This window comes from Uloborus diversus, unplaced genomic scaffold (genome assembly GCF_026930045.1).
Source record: "Uloborus diversus isolate 005 unplaced genomic scaffold, Udiv.v.3.1 scaffold_319, whole genome shotgun sequence".
NCBI lineage: Eukaryota > Metazoa > Arthropoda > Arachnida > Araneae > Uloboridae > Uloborus > Uloborus diversus.
The window spans coordinates 148,761-168,791 of record NW_026558482.1 but is presented as its reverse complement, the minus strand read 5'-3'; the positions used below and the strand labels follow the sequence as shown (position 1 = coordinate 168,791).

The 20,031-nt window shown below is 32.2% G+C and overlaps 1 protein-coding gene across 1 annotated transcript in view; it reads right to left on the bottom strand.

The window, feature by feature from the left end:
- LOC129233302 (leukocyte elastase inhibitor-like) overlaps window positions 1-20,031 on the bottom strand; it is a gene marked incomplete at its 3' end in the record, with an annotated part of 43,758 nt that overhangs the window by 14,415 nt on the left and 9,312 nt on the right. The window lies entirely within an intron of this gene.

Sequence of the window (20,031 nt, the reverse complement as noted above, 5' to 3'; positions counted from 1 at the left end):
TTATTTTTCTTAAATTCAAAGTTAAAACCAATTTGTTAATTGTAGGATTATATTAAGTGCTAAAAATGTGATATTTTCGCTTATAATTTCGGTTGATGTGTAAAGTTTTATTACAAGTTCCCTCACACGAATGAACAATAACATGCTAGATGGATATTTGAAAGCTTGAGTGGATGATTTGTAAGTATCTTAAACATTATTATTATTATTTCTAATGCATGTGTGTTAATTAATACTTAGAGTGCAAAGAGTAAATGGTTAAGTGCTATTGGTTATTAATACTAAGAGTAAAGTGATATTGAGTTTTAAATTTAATTAAAGCATTTCGTTTAAAGATTCAGTTGAAAAAATTTTATTTTGTAAGTTTGAAAATTTTTGAAAAAAAAAAAAAAAAAAAGAAAATAGTTTTGCGAAAAAAAAAAGATTGAAAAGAAAAAAAAAATAATATGTTACAAAAATATTATTATTATTTTGATTTGAAAAAAATATTTTTGCGGAAAAATTTATTGTTGTAAGATTAAAAATTTATTTTTATATGATTGAAAAAAAAATTGATTTTTTTTAATTAGTGGAAAAATATTACAAGTTTGAGAAATTATTTCTTAAAAACATTTTATATGATTAAAGAAAACAAAAATTTTTGATTTCATTTTCTAAGTAGAAAAATATTACAAGTTTGAAAAAATACTGTTTTGAATCAAAAATCTGTTTTTGAAAGAAATATTCTTACAAGCTGGAAATTTTTTTTTATAAGTTTGAAATGAAAAAGAAATTAATTCGAAACTACGAATTAAAATCTAAAATTTTGCTTGGAAAACCTGACATCAGACTATTGTCGATCTATGTGCTTGATATTTGAGAAACGTGAACTAATTTTAATTGGTCAGAAACAGTGACATCACTTACAAGACGTACTTGCTAAGGGGTGAATCATACTCGCACGTGGGGTTTGTTATCTGTTATCGGTAAAGGGTAGATAGAAATATTGATAAAGTCATTTCCTCAATTCGCACCGTTGTGTGTGGACCATCCGAAGTGCTGTAGGATTACGGTAGTTTTTTTCAACAGCCGAGTTGATTTGCGATTTTACGGCATGCCTTCTGCAAATCGACGATGGGCAAACAGCCGTATGCAGCGATTTCAAATAAAACATGCGTGTAGTTGTAATTTGTGAGATTGAGTTATAATTAACAATCCACTTATTACAATTTCATTCACTGTTTTTAAATAACTTCGCGATAGCTGGTACTTGAGAGATTTCACCCCAAAAAGGTTAGTCTTTTGTACTTAATTTTAGTCAGTATTTAGCTTTAACTTAATTTGTCAAATTTTAGATTAAGTTTCTTAATCTAACGTATAGCTGTCCATTTGAATGTATCGTTCGAAAAGGATAAAGACAAAAATAAATGATATCGATTTTGTTAAAGAAATTAGTTGTTAAAGTAAAATATTATTGGGAAAATGAAATAGTCAAAGTGATTCTAATTCATGAAGGTTGAAAATTTTGTTTTATTCTAACAAGAGTGCTTGTATGAAAAAAAAAAAATAATAAAGTAAACCACTATGCGATAAAATGACTAAGTTAAATACTAATCAAAAAATAATTAATAGAGTTGATTAAATAAAATGTGATAAATTAAATGAAACTCTTGAAAAGCATATAAAGTGATGAAATGTAACTTGAGTGCGAAATTTGCTTACTGGAAAAAAATTAAATAAGTTGATTTTTTTAAAATCGTGAAAATTTGATAATGATAAGTGTTAATTACTACTAAGAGTAAATTGATTGCAAGTTTTTAAATTAACTTAGTTGGATGAAAATTGTAGACTTGATAATGTTTCGAAAAATTTGTGTGTTCGATTCCTGTTACTAATTGTGAAAAATTTCTAAGTTTAAAAATAACGGGAAAAAAAAAACGATAAAGTAAAAACAAGCAAGAAAATGATTAAGTTAAATACTAAGCGATAAAATGACTAAGTTTAATACTAATCAAAAAATAATTAAATAAAATGTGATAAAATGTAACTTGAGTGCGAAATTTGCTTACTGGAAAAAATTAAATAAGTTGATTTTTAAAATCCATGAAAATTTCTTAATGATAAGTGTTTATTAATGCTAAGAGTAAATTGATTCCAAGTTTTGAAATGAATTTCAGTAGAAGTTATTTTTCGGTAAGTCTATTTTTAAAATTTGCTGACATGAAGTTTTGATACTCGACTTATAATTTTAACATTTCTTGGGTACTTCATTGATGTTTAACATTTTTGTGTTATGTGTTTTATTTTACCGTAGGTAAAAATAATTAAATAAAAGTGAAATTTATAAATTGTAATGAAAATTCTGTTAATGAAATTGGTTGGTTGTAAAGTAATATTTTGGAAAAGCTGTAATGAATGATAAATAGTAAAACGCAGTAAGTAAAATAGTAAAGTATGGTAAAGTAAAATAAAATATTCAGAGGGAATTTAATTCATGAAAGTTGAAAATTTTGTTTTATTCCATCAAGAGTGTTTGCATGAAAAAAAAAATAAAGAAAGGAAAATATGATTAACTTAAATATCGATGATAAAAAAATAATTATTAGAGTTAATTAAATGAAATGCGATAAATTAAGTGAAACTCATGAAAAGCATATGTAGTGATAAAATATAACTTGAGTGGGAAATTTGGTTACAGTAAAAAATTATTTAAGAAGATAATTTTTAAAATTCATGAAAATATTTGATAGTGATAAGTGTTGGAATGTAACTTGAGTGCGCAATTTGCTTACTGGAAAAAATTAATTAAGTTTTATTTTTTAAAATCTGAGAAAATTTGTTAATGATAAGTGTTAATTACTACTACGAGTAAATTGATTGCAAGTTTGACATGATTGCAAAAATTGAAGACATGATAACGTTTTGAAAAATTTGAAGGTTCGATTCCTGTCACTACTTGTGAAAAATTTCTAAGTTTAAAAATATCGGAAAAAAAACGATAAAGTAAAAACAAGCGAGAAAATGATCAAACTCTAAAATATACTAAAAAAAATCGAAATCACGAAAAAATAATCTAAGTCTGAAATGCTTGAAATTAGTTAAAGACTAAAAAGTTAAGAAAATAGTTAAAGACTGAAAATAATTGAAAAACGCTAAAATAGTGAAAAAAAAAATCAAAGTGCTAAATGACAGGAAAAAACGTTAAAGTTCAAAATGTGTGAAAGAATATTTAAGTTAATTATTTCTTCGAAAATTTAACAAGTAAGAAAAAATATTTTGTTGTATGAAAGTCAAAAAAAAATTAGTTAAGAAAATTATTTCTTCGAAATTTTTACAAGTTAGAAAAAATATTTGTCAATTTGACAAAGAAAAAAGAAATTAGTTAAGAAAATTTAACAAGTTAGAAAAAATAAAAATGATAAAGTTTGAAATGCATGAAAAAGAAAATCAAAGTTTAAAATATATTTCAAGTCCACAAAGCATTGAACCAAATCTAAAATCTCGAATGGGTTGTATTTAAATAAATCTTTACTTAAGTGAAAACTTTGTTATTATGAAAAATAATAATAATGATGATAGTTTCAATTATGAGCTGAAATACAGTTAATGAAATGCCATGATTAGTACTAAAGAGTGAATTAACTGATGGTTTTAAAATTAATTTAATTGTAATATTCGTTGTCATGGTACAGATTCACATTAAGACTGAAAGTGTAATGGGAAATATAGCATAGTGGTTAGCATACGTTTTTGCTAACTCAAAGTTTGGGTGTTCGATTCCCGACACTCTGTAAAATAAAAATAATTAAATTCGCGAAACTTTGGTTGTCTTGACAACCATTCGTCGAAATTATTCAAAGTCCGAAAAAAAAAAAAGAATCACCGAAAGAATGATAAATATAACAGAGTTGGGATTTATTTTTACAAGTATAATAAATGCATGAAAATAATAAAATGACAGTGTAAACGATTAATAACGCGATTAAAACATAACTCATGAAAATGTATAAATCATATTGAATATTAAAGCTGATTGATCTAACTTGTGAAAAATCTTCAAAATTGATCTGCATTTGTATGCAAATTGCATTGGCAGATGAAAAGAAGTTGATGGGGTGTATTTAATACACCGGGCTGGTTGGTGGGACCGTCAACTTAAAAACATAAATTTATTTTGTAACAAAGTGCAGAAACGTAGGGAAAATCTTTCACGGTAAAAAAAAAAACGACAAAGTCCAGTATGTTTGTAAAAAAAAAAAAAACACTGGAAATAGCTTTGTACAACTTCATGAGGATGGCATGACAAAAAGTATCACACATTCTTATGACAACAATTGTGACGTTTTGTCATACCCTAAACAGGTTGCCACTCGAAAACCATCGTATAAGGTTACGGAAAAATATTCTAAGTCCAAAAACTTTTCACGGTAAAAACGACAAAGTCTAAAAATATCCCTGTAACCTTTCACGGTAAAAACGCGAGCAAAAACGAGGAAGAGCAAAAACTCGAGCGAAAATGTAGCCGAGCGAAAACGAGGAAGGGCGAAATCTCGGGAAAAAACCCTCGTCACCTTCTTCAAGATTCAGGCGCAATGGACGGCGGCTATCGGCAGGCGGAGGAGATGGACGGCGCAGCTGGCTGCGGGCTGCGCCGGCTGTCGCAGAACTGTCCTTTTTCCCCTACTGCTAAATCCGACTTTTCGTAAAATCAATGCTTGTTATAAGCTAGTACAACTGTGTATCATTTCAAAGAGAATTTAATGCTATAAATTCAATACAAAAAAATCAAACATTAAAAATTAAAAAAAGTAAGCGGCAATAATTGTAATTTTATTGCATAAGAAAAAGCTTTATTCGACAAAGCAGAGAAAAATAATGATTTTTCCTATCTGTAAACATGTCGGATTTTGCTTTCTGCCACTAGCATCTGATTGGTTCCGAGAGCAAGGACAATGATTGGCCTGGAAAGTTAGACTTTATAAACCAGTCCACAACTACGTTGATTAAAGTTCGGAAAACATTTTTTGCATTTCAAAATCAATCCACGACCCACGCACACTAAGAACTTTTGAATCTCTAAAAACTAGTTGAATGTAGTATTAACACAAATAACATGTTATGCGTTAAAAAAACATGACTAAATAAGTTCAAACGTTGTATATTTTTTCATATTATATGTTTGTTTATAAGTTGCTGATAGCGGCGGCGTAAAAAAATGCAAAATTTTCAAAAAAAATTGCATTGTGAAAAATGTTTAACTCGAAACTAAGGGGTCAAAAGTTTTCATGTTAAAAGAAATTCGTGTACTAAATTGCTTCATTAAGTGTCTTCGCGTTAAACGTCTGTCACTACTTGTTTCTGGGTAGGGCTTAGTTTACATGAGTAAGCACACAGGAGCTCACTCAGCTCTGGAACTTCTTTTAAAATTTAGGTGACTTTTGATTATTTGACTAGAATTCAGGCTATTTATGAATGAAAATTAAATGTAAAGACGATAGGTTTCCTGCAGTCTTTTCAAATTTAAGAAATTTATTATATATTTGACTAGAACTCAGACTATTTACATAAAAATATGGGATGTAAGTCTATAGGTTTCGTGGTCTGAAATTAAACCCTGTTTTAGGGATAAAGTGAGTTTCCCTTTCAATGCAAAATGACATAAGCTTATGGATGTAACGTTCGACAAAAGTCTTTTGCAACTAATTGATAAATTAAATGATTATTGCTATCTCCAAACCCCAAATACATAGAGACGGCCACGAGTTGTTTTTTTTTCTGTCGAGCAGACTGGAATGTTGTAATTTGGGGGGGGGGATAATTTGAGAGGTTCTCTGATTTCTTTTTTAAGGAGGCTCTCGTCCTTGAGGGGGGCTTCGCAACATCTGAGAGGTTGTGCCATAACACTTACACCGTGGAAAAGGAGAGCTTGGCACCTCTGAAGTGCATCAATGTTAAATTAGAAGTTAGTTTGTTTACAAACACTAGAGCAGCTAGAAATATCTTTTGGGGAGGGTTTTTTGATCAAAAATACTTGCTGGAGGGGGCTTTTTTTTAATTAAAAATACCTTCTGGAAGGAATTTTTGATTAAAAATACTCATGGAGGGGTATTTAGATGAAAAATACCTGCTGGAGGGGTTTTTCTGATTAAAAAATACCTGTTGGAGGGGGTATTTAGATGACAAATACTTGCTGAAGGTTTTTTTTAAATTAAAAATACCTTCTGGAAGGGGTTTTTGATCAAAAATACTTCATGGAGAAGGTATTTAGATGAAAAATACCTGCTGGAGGGGGTTTTTGATCAAAAATACTTGCTGGAGGGGGTTTTTAGATGAAAAATACCTGCTGGAGGGTTTTTTCTGATAAAAAAAAAATATCTTCTGAAGGGGATGTTTTGATCAAAAATACCTTCTGAAGGGTGCTTCTTGATCAAAACAGCCCAGTCATAAGCATAAACTATTGTATTAGAATTTGCATTTATGTTAAAACCAATGGCTCTGGGGGTGTTTTCACCCCCAAAACCCCTCCTTCGCTGCGTCACTGTTTACAAAGCGTAATCTGATAGAAAACACAACAACTTAAATTGCAAAACACAAATAGAGGTACAAAGGGAAAGAATCAAAACTTAAAAAATAATAATAAAATCAGAGAAATTGCATTGGTAATAGAAACCTCTTCGTTAAATGTTTCCCAACAACAATGACACAGAAAGTGCCCGAGTGTATTACCGCGAATTTATCTGTTTTCTTTATCACCAGAAAACTATTTTCCTTATCTTTCTAGAACTGGATTAGAGATTTCATCTCTTTGTCTCTGCATATGCCTAAACTTGAAATTTAAATCGCAATAACTGGTAACTGGCATAAATTAACAAAAGAAAAAAAAATTGGAAATTTGTTTTTAAGTTTGAAAATAATTCCAGTTATTGTGGGATCTTTAATTTCGATAGTACAACTGTTATCTGTGATAGTTATTCTGTTCGCTTTTATATTCAAAAAATGAAAGCTCTAATAATTAGTGATTCTGTTCTTAAAGATTTAAAGGAGTACTTACCACCTGACCAAGAAGGTTATGACCAGGGTCTCAAGTAGGGGAACGTGGGGCAAAGTGTAATGGCGAAATATTTACTCTGCTTTTAGCGCCACCTATTTGACAGTATTTTAACTATGTAGTAACACATGTATTCTATTCCAGTCAGAAAAAAAAAACCTCTGAAGATTTAAGCAAATGATATCATAAGCAATTTTTAAAAATTGATGATCAAATTGTAATATTTTCTGTAAGTTAAAATTTACTTTTGTCACTATTAAATATTGATTAATAACAAATTATTTTTATTACTAAAAATGACGAAGTTCTTGTTGTTAACATTTTAAATATTAATTCAGACCTACTAATATTCGGAGCAATATTTATTTAGTTACTGTTAATCTTATTTGTATTTTAAATCTTTTGTACAATTAGCGAAGTGCATGCAGGGCAAAGTGAAATCGTTCATGTTGTTTACTCATTAAATCATTTACTAAATTACTTACGTATTAATTTTGTAATTAATTCATTTACATTTCTTCATTCAATATGTCACTTATCTATTCATTCATTCACTTTTTTTTTATTTATTCATTCCCTATTTTATTCCCCCATTTATTTTTCCTGATATATTAATTAATTTATTTATGAGTTTATTGTTTCATTATCATTTCATTTATTCATTCATCCTTTTATTTACTCATTTATTTGATCAAAAATATTTTTTATAATTGAATAAAAAAGATTTCGCATGAAAAATATTTCATTTTTTACTTTGCTCCATAAAAAAAAATGAAAATGTTCCACTTTTTTTTTTTTTGGAAAGCACAAATTTACTGCCAAAACTTAAAAATAACGTTTCAATGCAAGTTTTTGTTTCTTTAAGTACTGTAATTTTCAAAACGAAATTGCACTTTGTTCATTTTGAAAAAACTAAGCCATCTTAACTATATCACTTTGCCCCACATTGCCCTACTTTAAGAGCATGAAAATTGATCGTCTGAATGGCGATAACAGATATCGATCCGTCGAATTATGACTTCATTTTCGTGCATGTAGGAACAGAAGATGTAGCAAGTGAAGAAACTTACTGCGCGTCCAAGAATTCAAGATCCTGTTTCAAGAGATTTTTTAGCGGAATCAAGGCCTCAAGATCATTGTTTCTACTGCCATACAGTGATGGTCAAAATTATAAGGATAAAAGGGAAAAAACACCACATCTTCGCTGCATTCGATCGGAAAGTTGTGCAAATTTTTTTGACTAGTAACTAATAGTAAATGAAACTTTTTTTTTGTAACTTTTATTAGAAATATAAAGGAATATCTAATTTGTAGAAGGTTCTAAAAAGCAAAAATTTGCATGATTTTTGGGTGCGAGTCTGGAATCACCCCCTGCTTGGCGCAATTTCGAAAAATCGCCATTGGCGATATTTCAACCAATCACACACCTCAGACGTTAGACACGTTTAGTGTGACGTCAGGGGTTGCCAGAAACACGGGGAAGTTTCCAATCATGCCGTTGCTATGAGCGTTGCTAAGGGAGAATTAGCATAGGATCTTCGTAGGAATAGGGTTAGAGCGATGTTTAATTGATAGTTTTTTGGCAATTAAATGGTGTAAATAATTTTTTTAGTGGTTTCAAGTTACATATAAGCCACCTGTAGACATCATTTGACGAGTATCGATAATTTTTACATGTGAATCGGGTTAAAATTCGGCAAAACATAGAATTATGTGGAATACAAGTGTGTTTTCTAGAGTTACACACTCTTCTTATTGTTATTTCTTTTTCGTTGGGGGAGAGGGGGACAGGTCCGACATTTGAGAGGGTCAGGAGAGGTATTGCCCCTCTCATGCCTTTTGGAAAATAACTGTATTTCTATAAATTTGGCGTAATTTTTGCTGTTTTTCGACGCAACATACTCGTACATTGACTTTTTCCTTTTTGCACGTACCCTTCTAGGAAATTTGAAATATCATGACTTGGGAGGGGGGGGGGAGATTTTTCTTTCAAAGTTTAGAGCGAAATTTAATTATTATTATTTTTTTAGGAAGAGGGGAGTAGTTTTAATTGAATTGTATGCATTCTTTTCTTTAGAAGACGAGAGACCATGTCAGCCTAGTCAGCGATACCTGGAGGGGGGGGAGAATTTTTCTGAATTTGTTCCAGTAATAATGCATATTTTAATGAAACTCCATTCCTTCGGGCTCTTTGGGGGAAAGGGAGAATTGCGTGTTTTCTTCAAATTGTCACGAGTATTTTAATCATTTTTTTTTTTTTTTTTTGCATTCCGAGGCGGGGGATTTTTACTTTACTCTACTTGTTATACATATTTTTTGTATCAATATACATAAATATACATTGAAAATTTCAGTTTGTTCTACTATTTGCAATGCATAGTTCAATTAAATTCTTTTTTTCTTCGGGGAGAGGGGATATTTCTTCTTGCTGCGCGTAATTTTAGGTAATTGCTCTTTGGGGGGGGGGGGACAAGGATATACATATTAGTTTTTTTCTAGGTTCAATGGGAATTTTATCAATTTCTTCAAGCTAGTTTTTATTCCTATTCGGAATAGAGCTCAATTGGAGTGTAACTTAAATTACGTGTGTGTTCTCGCAGAAGAAAAACTTTTAAACTAAAATATCCCAATCAATCTCGCATTATAATGTAACCTAACATCCCCCCCTCCCATTCGAAAAAAAATAATTTCAATGCAAACAAGCATCACAATCGAGAAAAGTGAAAAATTCTCCTTCCCCAAACAAAAAATTACTTATACCATTAAAAAGAAAAAAAAATCCCGCCCGAAGAAAATAATTATAATCAAATTCTTAGAAAACTTTAAACGGGATTCAAAAAAAAAATATCGTCATTTCAAATTTTTCTGCAAAGGGGGGGGGGGTAAATCATATACAGTAAATGCATATTGCATCGAAAGACAAAAAAATGCGCAAAATTTATAGAAATACAACAATTTTCCGAAAGCGGGGGAGGGGGGCAATGTCTTTCCAGACCCTCTCAAATGGCGGAGCTGTTCCCCTCCACCCAAAGAAAAAGAAATAACAATAAGAAGAGTGTATAACTCTAGAAAAAACACTTGTATTCCACATAAGTCTATGTTTTGCCGAATTTTAACCCGATTCACGTGTAAAAACTATCGATATTCGTCAAATGATGTCTACAGGTGACTTATATGTAACTTGAAACCACTAAAAAAATTATTTAAGCATTTAATTGGCAAGAAACCATTAATTAAACATCGCTCTAACCCTATTCGTACGAAGATCCTATGTTGTTTCTTCCTTAGCAACGCGCATAGTAACGGAGTGATTGGAAACTTCCCCGAGTTTCTGGCAACCCCTGACGTCACCACTAAACGTGTCTATACCAATCACTAGCTTTGGCGCTCTATCGCCATTTGGTGAATAAGTGGGCGATTCCAGGAATCACCCGTTTTTTGTTCTGCAAACCGCACTACATAGCGATATAAATGCTTTTAGTAAGCGATTGGGGTGCCACATTCCATTTTTATACTCATCCCGCTAGGTATAAAACTTAAATTTGAGAAAAGAAAAGTGGTTGCTTGAAAAATTTCACGACGTACTGCACATCAAATCAATAAACTTGAACAGAAAGATATCGGTCATTTTGAACTTTCTCAAAAATTCCGGCAAATGAGGTCGACAAAGACGAAAAGGTAGGACATTATCTGTTTCTGTGTGTGTAGAACTAATGATGATAAGACGGGCTTTCTCCAAAAAACTAACATCAAGAGATTTTAGATGTTTAAATCATGTTACGATACAATGTTCGAACTATTCAACATCTTTTACAAAAAGAGAAAAAGTTTCGTTACGAGAAGCTATTGTCACGACAGACTCTTAAGAAAGTTCATAAGAAACCAAGGGTTGATCGTGTCAAAAATGCATTGTTATGGGTGAAAGGTGGGGTAATGTAATGTTTTTCGATGAAAAAAAGTTTAATTAGGATGGACTAGATGGTTTTCGCTGCTTCTGGTATTTGCTTTTTGGAGAAAAAATCTCAAAGTGTACATTTGGAGGCGGTTTAATAATGGTCTGCGGAAAAAAGTTTAGCAACGAACAAAAACTCTAGGGTCTGGTGGAGTAAAGATAGTGCATGATTTGTGATTGTGACACATGTATTACAGTTGCAAGCCACAAGTTTCATCAATCGCTTTAAAACTTTCTTAAGACCTAAAATGTTGTGTAAAATTGTCTTTGTGTAACATATAAATTTGTTTTGCATCCACCAGTTTCTGGCTTTGCGTGCATGTAGTGCGTTAGCATTGTGTTTGTGACCATATGTTCCTTATGATTCTTACTTCTTATCCTCCCCTCTAACACCTTTCAATAATTTTTTCAAGAGTTTAAACTCACCCTGTGTATTTGTATATCATATGCTTGCATGTAAGTGTCTACTCGAGTTACGTATGCGTATGTACGTGTCAACCTGAGTATAAACGTGTTCGTATAAATACGAGCATAAGCGAGCATATACGTGTATAGTCGAATGTATATCTGTACAGAAAAAAATACTCGTAGATACCCATATTTGTATTTATTGGTGCATTTATGTGAATACGTCTATGTACATGTCTACCTGAATATATAAGTGTTCGTATAAATACGAGCATAAATACTAGCATATACGTGCATAGTCGAATGTATATCTGTATAGATAAAAAATACTTGCAGATACCCATATACGTATTTATTGCAACATTTATGTGAATACGTCTATATACGTGCTTGCACGAATATATATGCGTATACATACGTACATACTCATATTTAACCACCCCGTTTACTGTAAAAAAAAATACATATTAAGTGAAAATAATATTAAATTTATATCTATCTCATACTTAAAGTTTAAGTGACGTTAGAAGAACAATATTCGTTAAGCCTAATATTATGACCACTTTACCCCATCTTACTTAAAGTGTTCTAAAAAATCATCTAAAAGAGATTCAGCTATAACTGCCAATGAGTAAGAGTTCTTAAGACATGTAGGAAGCTTTCTGTGCAGTCACTCTGTTCATAATTCTAACTAACAAAATTTCCCTAGGAAATTAAAAGAGATGTTTAGATTTTAAAAAATTTCATATTGACATAAAATATTTTTTTACCAAATAAAATTGTGCCAGTGTTGTAAAATTTTGTATTCAAAAAATAGTTTCTAACTGTCCTACTCTAAAATAAAATTTTCACATTCATTCGAACATTTATTTCCAAGCTATAACCATTTATTTGACGCATGACCACTTTACCCCCATTGACCACTTTCCCCCACCAGACCCTACCAATATTTTCGGTACAGAGCAGAATGAACTCTGAGAGTAATGTTGATGTTCTGAGCAATATTTTTTAAACCAAAAACACAGTTAATTACGAGCTTAAACTTTCTTTTCCAGTTGAATAATGCCTAATTACGTGTTTCTCAAACCTCAAAATCATTGCTTAATGCTGATTTCGTGCAATTACTGTACTGGCCAGACAAAAGGCTTTATCTAAGTTTAAGGGAAACTTAGTGAGGCATTCTGGGACCCCGAAGTATGAAAAAAAATGGTATTCAATATCGAAACAAGCAAAAACTCATTGAAAAAGCTTCTATAAAAGTTTCCAAGAGTCTTCTTCAACTTCCATGACATCAAGACTGATAAAAATAATTGAAAAAAAAAAATGATTACTAGGGTTTTTCAGAGCAAAAACACTCGTTGTCCTTATAATTTTGTCCAGTTTTAACAATGACATTTTTTTTTTATTAATCACGGAAAAAACATTTGTAATTCGTATTTTCAAAAGTTCTGCATTCCACAATGATTTCTAGCACAAAAAGGCTTTTTGTGTAAGACTTTCACTGAATAATTATTTTAGAAATATTTTTTTCTGTGTAATTTTTCAGCAGTCCTCATGATTTCGACCACCACTGTATATTAAAAAGAAGGAAAATGCTAAATTTGGGAAGTTTGCTCTGGAAAAAAAAAATTTTACGCAAAGTTCAGTACAAAAAACTGATTTTTTTCGATTCACTTAAAAATAACAGTAAAGCGTTCTACCAACATAAACTCAAAGGAGAGTTTACTGCGTCTTTGAAGTAGAGCAGGGGTTCTCAAACTTTTTCGACTCGCGGCACTCTTTGAAAATTTAGAATTTTCTCATGGCACGCTGGTCTATCTCTATTATGTAGCTAATAAGTCGCTATTTTAAGGGGGGTTTTCCCCACACAACGCACAGTTCATGCACATATGTGCAGCATATGCAGCACAGTATCATATCCTTCTTCAAAATACTCGGGTGTTATATTATTAGAACAAGCATTAATAAGGCGAACGATGGTCCTATCATATTACAATTTACTTTTCTAGCTTCCCAAATCTAGTGAAAAAATGACGGCACACAACGACATTTTTCTTTTTGAATTCGTCCACTACATAATTTAGGCTTCAAGAACCGTATTCATTTTTGTTTTATTCTAGCTAAACTTCAGGGAACCATGTAGAAACAAAATTTACTGTGAAATTAGATCAGTTGGTTTTGACATCACTCTTCTGCAACACCTTTTGCTACACTGTTGCACTTTTGCCTGATAGTTAAAAATGGCTTGCTGATAACGCTTAATCATCAATTAGGCTTTTTGATGACAATGAAAGATGACCTAGTGAGTTTTTGTTACACTGTGTCAAAAATAGGAGGATTTCGTTACTGGGTATTATTTGGCGCACTCACTTTACATACACACGATACCACGGACACTTCGCGGCACCCCTCACCTCTACCTACGGCACCAAGTTTGAGAGTTAGCGTATGAAATAAAATTATACAACTCACCTGTTAATATCTATGGAATGACAAATTCTCGTGGAATAAAATTGATTCCTAATCAGATGTCATAATGCGCTAGAGAACAGGATGCTGATAAGAAGTCACATCCTTCCTAATTTTGAAAGAGGAATGCGTCTGAAAAGCAGCAGAATGAAATTGAATTTTGTTTATAAGATCTACTATGATTTAATTCTGAAAGCTAAGAACTAATAATGATAATAATAGTATAAATAATAATAATAATAATAATAATAATAGTATAAATAGTAATAATATAATATATATAATTACAATAATTCAAAAAATATATATAATACTATAAATGATAGTAGTAATAATAATAATGTAAATAATGATAGAGTAATATAAAAAGAACAATATAGATGTTAAGTAATAATTATTATAAAAATACCAACCATAATAATAATAATAATAATATAATATAAATAATTACAATAATTCAAAAAAAAAAAACTTTTAACGATATTAATAATAATATAAATAATAATAGTAATACAATAGGATTAATATAATATTAAATAGAAATTATTGTAAAATTAATACTACTACTACTAATAATAATAACAAAATAATTACAATAAAAATAGTAATAATAATAACAATAATAATACAAATCAAGCTAGAGCTGAAGTTTATAAGTTTTAGTTTAAGCTAGTTTTAAGAGATTTAGTATCTTGTGAACTTGCGATGCTTAATTCATTCAACTTTAAGCTTATATATTTCATTGGAATTTATAGGGGGACTGGTTGGCAAAAGCCGTAGCTTATCTCTTTGCTTTTTCGTTTGTTTTTGGCGATATTTTTCAGGAAAACTAAGCTTTTTTTGTCTCTCTCTCTTTTTCTTCTTTTTTTAAGCCCCATCGTTATAGTTCGGAGGGAATTCAAGTTAAATGAGCAGTCCTTCATGTGTTTCTTCTTTCTAATACAAAAAGAAGAAGAAAAACAGCAATTAATTTTACTTACCCTCGAAAAATAGCGCTGCTACGTGAAACGTGACGTCGTCGGCACTCAAGGCTACCTGATGATTCCTCAAGGAATATTAATGTTTCATTTGCAATCGGCTTATTACGTAAGAGAGCGAAGTCGTTCATCTAGGATTAGGTCTCTATTTTTATCCATATGCTTAATACAGTATATGTGTTGTCATCCGTATGCAAGGAAGTGGTTTAAGGGTTCAAGCCCCAAAGTTTTTCATCCAAAAAAGAAAAAAAATATGCCTATCATGATTTATTTAATTTCATTACTTTTTTTTTTCATTCTTGTGGAAAAAATTTTGATGTACTGACCAACCACGGATTGCATGGAATTTTCAAACATCCAGATAAGACTATGTGAATAAGGGGGAAAAGTAAAAATTTGATGCGCGTGTTCCGCTCATTTAAATGAGACGCTGCTTCTGCAAAAGCTGACATCGGTAAAAAATAATAGATTCGTCCATGTACGGCTATAAAACGGATGTTTGTCTTTCCATACAATCTGTGGTCAGACAGTATTATTAATACTTCAATTTTATTTGAAAACTGAAATTAGTACGAATGAAAAAATGTATAAACTTTGAGCTTTATCTGCAGTACTTTTCACTTTTATTTCAGTTATTGCGAATATTATTTTTTCTTAACGAAATAATACGGCGTTTTGTTTTATAAGAACTCCATACCCCGTTTAAACAATCTACTGTAACCGAAATCAGTAGAATATATGAATGAAATCAAAATCGATTGCTCATATAGATTTCTAAAAAAAAAAAAAATCGTGTTTGGTAAAACCCCCTTTCCGAATCAAAACTCTGGTAATGGACCTGTGTGCTGTATACTTAAAAATATAAAAATGAAAGATTTTTTTTTGCACTCTGTTGCACTAAGAAACATATATAATGAAGCTTCAGTAGCAACATATCATATTCATGTTACAAAGGCGGGCACCACACAGTTTTCCATTCCATGTTATAAATTTTCCACTTAACGCAATATTTTTTGCATGTTCTAACGAAAGTTGAGATGGAAAATTATTAATACAATCCTTCATAATTTATTCTTAACAATTATCACAGTACAACAAATTCTAACTTTTTTTCCCTGTCCTTTTACTTAAACTATGAGATTCTGAATGAACAAACGTGCTTCACGTGAAATACACCGCCAGCTCAGTCATTTCCTGCCGAGGACTGCAGTTTCGTGCTTATTAGTACTCATCAGCCCGGCATAGGAAAGTGACTGAGCTGGAGATGGAAAACCTCTTAAGGAAGCCAAGAGTGCGAAACAAACTGGTAGCTAACATAGAATTAGCAGACCAGACGTTATGTCTATGTTAGCTACCAGTTTATTTCGCACTCTTGGCTTCCTTGAAAGATTTTCCATCTGCAGATCAGTCACTTTCCTATGCCGGGCTGATGAGTGCTAATAAGCACGAAACTGCAGTCCTCGACTGGAAATGACTGAGCTGGCGGTGTATTTCTACTTTAGCCCTGGCTAATGGGCGACAATTTACTGAATTAACCTTGCCTCGCGTTCAATCTTCGTGTTGAACCGAACCATTGCTTCGGTCACTCGTCTGGTCGGCTAATTCTATGTTAGCTACCAGTTTGATTCGCACTCATGGCTTCCTTAAGAGGTTTTCCATCTCCAGCTCAGTCACTTTCCTATGCCGGGCTGATGAGCGCTAATAAGCACGAAACTGCAGCCTTCGGCTGGAAATGACTGAGCTGGCGGTGTATTTCACGTATTTTCTGCTTTAGCCCAGGCTAATGGGCGGTAATTTACTGAATAAACGTGTTTTATTTACAGGCGAGTCCGCTTAATGGAATAGGCAATTTGCCAGGAACATTTATTCTAATAAGCAGGATATTCCTTTATCCCGGATAAAAATAATACACATTAACAGTGTGGTACATTGGAATTTTATTACATTAAGCGGGATATTCTATTATCCGATATTCCATTAAGCGGACTCGACTGTATATCTTAAAACCAAAATGGTCCATCGTATACCGGTCCTGAACGAGACAATCTTCGCATAGGGACAGGCCATAAATGACGTCACACATTTTTTCAACATTTTTGACTCCCTCGCCCCTTTGTCACAAAGTGTCACACTTCATCTGCCCCCCCCCCCTCTCCTGTTCAAATGAAGCTATTTTTCAAAAACATATCCTTACAGAAGCATGGATGGTGTCACACTTCTTCTTACTTCATCCCCCCACCCCCTTCCCATAAACAGTCACAATTTCAAGAACCTGCCTTCTCCCTCAGCGCTTGACTTCATTTGTGGACAGCTCCAAGTGAGAAAGGTCCACTAATGGAGTTGTTTCCTTCAGCAAAAAAAGCAAAAAAAAAAAAAGGGGGGGGGGACCCAGAAATTTTTTTATTTTCCCAACAGTTATTTTATAATTAATTTTTTAAAATGTCCGATTTTTCAAACAAGACGTGGTCTAGATGACGTCACAAATGATGCTTCTTGGCGCTCTTCATACCGCGTTTCCACGTTATGATAACCAAGAAGTGAATTGCAATTGCGCTCTACGCTTGCTATCAATCACATCGTTGCCAATACACGTGAGTAAAGATGCGAATTAAATATTCTGCTCTGTGAATGGCAACTCAGAATGGCATTTCATCATTTGTGATGACATCGGCAAGAAATGTAAACAATGAAAGATCACCGATTTAAGTTTTCTTTTAAAATATAAAACTTAAGCAAATTATTTAAAAAATGGTTAGATCCTATGTTTTTAAGCATGTTCTTTAAAAAAAAAAAACTTTAAAACATTGGAAACGACCCCATTCAAATGCCCAATCAGAGAGACCGCATTTTCTGCTTTTGGCACTTTTTTATTGAAGTTTTCATCATGAAAACTGCTTCAATTTTCGAAACGATGAAAAAAATCCTCTTTACCTTTGCCTCAGTTAGATTTTTGAATTCGCTTCTGAGATGAAATAAAGCCTCTCCTTCTCTGTCTTGAAGTTATGCAAAAAATTTCATAAACCGGATTTAATGCTTAATGGTGGAAGAAAGGCACACTGAGGATTCACAAAGCATTCATGGTATAGATTTTTAAGCCAGTAGAAAAGCTTTTTTCTTAAATGCATACTTAAGCTAGAAGGCCACTTTTAGGAGGTCGTGACAAATTGATTTAATTTAAAAAAAAAAAAAAAACGCGTAGACTAGATTTTTATGAACTTCGTGGTAAAAAACGGTAATTGGGCCATTCCATCTAAAAGTCGCCATCGTGTTCCGCACATAACAACTTACATATTTCACTAAAAATAACAATTTTGAAAAGTAAAAAATGTGTTTTTTTGTAAGTTACTTCAAATAACCTTTTCTTTTGGAGAGTTCCCCCAAATCCCAAGGCGAATTCTCCTATTTGTTTTCCAACTGCAACATTGGTTAAAGGATTTGCTCAGCTATTCAGGGTTCACTTTCACTTTAGTTCCAAACAACACTAGTAACAAGAAAGAGAGAAAAAAACTTGCTTTGATTGAATAATTTTGTTCAAACCTCCAAAACTAAAAAAAGAAAGATGAGATATTTTAAAGGTACGTCGTACGGTCAGTTCCAACTATGTGACATTGAATAGTAAAGGGTGGTTTTTTTTTAGAAGTAGAGAACTTTAGGTTCAAATAAAACACAGTTAAATGTTGTTAATTGCCATGAATGTTGCTTTATTCGAAAGATGATTCTTTGACATTTTTATTTAAATATGATTTCTGGCATATGGCCACCTCGGCTGGTTCGGAGAAAGTTCAATTGGAAAGTCAAATTTTCTCACTTTTTGCAGCAATAGAGGCTGTATGTCAGTAATAAGGTGGCGAATGTTCTCTTCCAAAGCGTCAGTCGTCTGTGGCTTATCGGTGCAGACCAGAGATTCCACATAGCTCCACAAAAAGAAGTCCAGCGGTGTTAAATCGCATGATCTTTCAGGCCAATTCACGGGTTCATTACGTGAAATTATTCGTTCACCGAACGTTTCTTTCAATAAATCAATTGTGACACGCGCTGTGCGCCATGTTGCAACGCCTTGTTGTCTATTCATGATGAAATGGCGAACCAAACTGAACACAAAATAATTGACAGCTATCAAAATGGCACACATATAAGACAGTGTTGCCAACTTAAAGTTCTATACCTCTAAAAAAAACACCCTTTACTTGATCTTTCAAGAACTCCAAGTTATCACCTAAAAATCTGCATTTTTGTAAAAAGTGCTGTTTTACATAAAGGTGTTTACCGTCACTTTAGAGCCAAGCAACACTAAGGGGCCATTCATTAATTACGTAAGGATCCCGAGGGGGAGGGGTTTACAAAAATCTCTACATACCCTTAATTGGGGGGGGGGGGAACCCATTCTTACGTAATATTTTCCAAGTCGATATTTTATATTAGAAATCGCACGGTCAAGTGGTTTGGAAGAGATCATATTTCATTCGCTTCTAGAAGGTAAAAACGTATTAGGATGACGGATGAGCAGTTTTTACTTCCTTTTACAAAAAAAGAAATACAGTAGGCGCCACTTAATGAGATCACTTTGGGACAAATACAATTTGATAACAATAACCGACTGATAACAATAACCGAAAAGAATCCAGAGACACAAAATAATGATTTTTTTCCAATTAAGGTGCATTTATTTTGGCAAGTTCAAATTAAAATCGCAATGACTCAACTGAACGCAGTTTTAAATTATAAATTATAAAATTAACAGAATGAAAATATCTGAATTATAAAAAGTTAAAGCTAAATTATGCAATTTTTAATCACATAGTAATCGGTGAAGTAAAATATGACCGTTTTCCCTGACATTCGTAAACCAGTTTCAAAGCACATTCAGCTTTTCTATCTTTTCCAGCATGGTTTTGCTTGTTGTTTAAATTTTAATTTAACTTCGCTTTGTTTTCAATCTCGACACAATTCTTTAATAGTTTACAAAGTAATGGCAACAATGGAGATCCTACATCAAAACCTGCAACGTGTCCAACGACTAAATTTTTTTAGGTGCAAAAGAAAGTTTTCTTACGGAGAGTCTATGGTCACTGGGGACGAACTTTCAGCAGCTTCATTCATTCCTAGAAAATATTTTGAACTGCAATTGAAAACCAAAAAATGTTACACAGAAAGTTAGTCTCGTCAGAAGATTTGCCTATGTATTTCTGTTAATTGAG